Raw genomic sequence first — 1,603 nt, 5'->3', positions numbered from 1 at the left:
CGATATAACTGAATTGACTCAGATTTTCCCCTTAACCATTTACGTATATACAAATACTTTAAGGGTATAAAATGTTTTATTCTGGCTGTTACAAACTAGCTTGGCAAATTCAAAATACTCTGTTTAGGGATCGTTTAGGAATAGACTGTTGGGACATTTAAATCAACCCCAGTTTAAGGCTAAGGAGGGAGCTGCCCAAAAGATAGCAGTAGATTTACTGTTTCCAGATTGCAGTATACTTCAAAGTGATGTCTCTTCACTCCGACAGTAGAAAGAGCATGATTGCCTTGAGTCCAAGACAATAAAAGATGTATGTTTGCGTTATCTCTAGCATTGAGCTTCTTTATGAATATTGCAGGAAATTAGAATGCTGATGAGCTTGCTAGGATAGGTACTACAATCTCAATATCTGTGGAACCGGAACGAGTAGGAGCTCCGTTGATTTTCATCTTGGTACTGAACTGTTGAGCCTCAGACCAGTTCAGCAAGTGTTGAACAACTACCAGCAGCTGGGCAGTCGCAAGGCTCTTCTCACCCGAGATAAATTGGTTTGGGCAACGTTTTGTTTTCAGCACCACCTTTCTATTGCTCTACTAGCAGTAGTTCTAGCAGAACACTGTCGGATCGGTGTCAGTGAATGTGCCGCTGGTGGGTCGTGTGCTCCTGCGTCATCCACCATATTCACTGCCAGATAAAACGTTAAAGTATGTCTATTTTACCGCTCACATCCTGCCTATGGATATGATTTTATGTATCGATTGAGTTTACATAGAATTAGTACATATATTCGAAACAGAAGTCTTTTCTGTTTTAATTATATTTAATCAAATCAGATAGCATACAAGTATTGATAGACATTACCGTGATCAGGCCAAAATTACAAAACATACTGATTTACAAACCCGAATTACCAAATATTGCCTATAAATATCACGAATATTTTTATATAGATGCACATATCAGCTCCTCTCGTTCTTTTTAAGCCTGTTCCATTTCACTTTACCTTCTCAACAAATCTTCTAAAAAATTAAATAAAAAACTGCCTCCATCCGTGACAATGCTTCTCTGGTAAGCATTGCCGTGACCAGGATTCGAACCTGGGTTACTACGGCCACAACGTAGGGTCCTAACCACTAGACGATCACGGCTATTGGAAGCTTGTCTCAAACTTTATTAGTACTCGCATTCAGCCAACGAAATATGAGTTAAAATACGAAAAAATTATTAAATATATTTATGAACGAAACTCGCTCTACGTACTCGTAAGTAGACTACTCAAATTAAAATCAACGCAACAACAATTCACTAAGTTTAGCTTCAAGCATAGATAATTGAATTAGGAAAGTGAAAGGCTGGGAGACACACAGCAACTGTAGCATGATACACATTTGGTGCGTATAGAAATAGACACAGTGGGCTTTTTTGTTGGAATAAAACAAAAATAGAAAAAATTTAGTTTAATGCGCCGATAATTTAAAACTATTTTTCATTACCGCTTATGTACTGAAGACCAGCGTTAGCGTTATATCCATTTACTTTTTGGCCTTACTCGATAGATCAATAAAACTGAGAGTGATTCTGAAAAATTGCGATCTCTCTTAAT

The 1,603-nt window shown here is 37.5% G+C and overlaps 1 non-coding gene across 1 annotated transcript; it reads right to left on the bottom strand.

The window, feature by feature from the left end:
- Positions 1 to 1,076: 1,076 nt before the first annotated feature.
- Positions 1,077 to 1,148, bottom strand: Trnah-gug (transfer RNA histidin (anticodon GUG)). The gene has a single exon. It is a non-coding gene; the product is annotated as a tRNA-His (tRNA).
- Positions 1,149 to 1,603: the final 455 nt, after the last annotated feature.

This window comes from Bactrocera dorsalis, chromosome 4 (genome assembly GCF_023373825.1).
Source record: "Bactrocera dorsalis isolate Fly_Bdor chromosome 4, ASM2337382v1, whole genome shotgun sequence".
Taxonomy (NCBI): domain Eukaryota; kingdom Metazoa; phylum Arthropoda; class Insecta; order Diptera; family Tephritidae; genus Bactrocera; species Bactrocera dorsalis.
The sequence above is the reverse complement of the archived record's forward strand: the minus strand, read 5'-3'. Positions and strand labels throughout refer to the sequence as shown.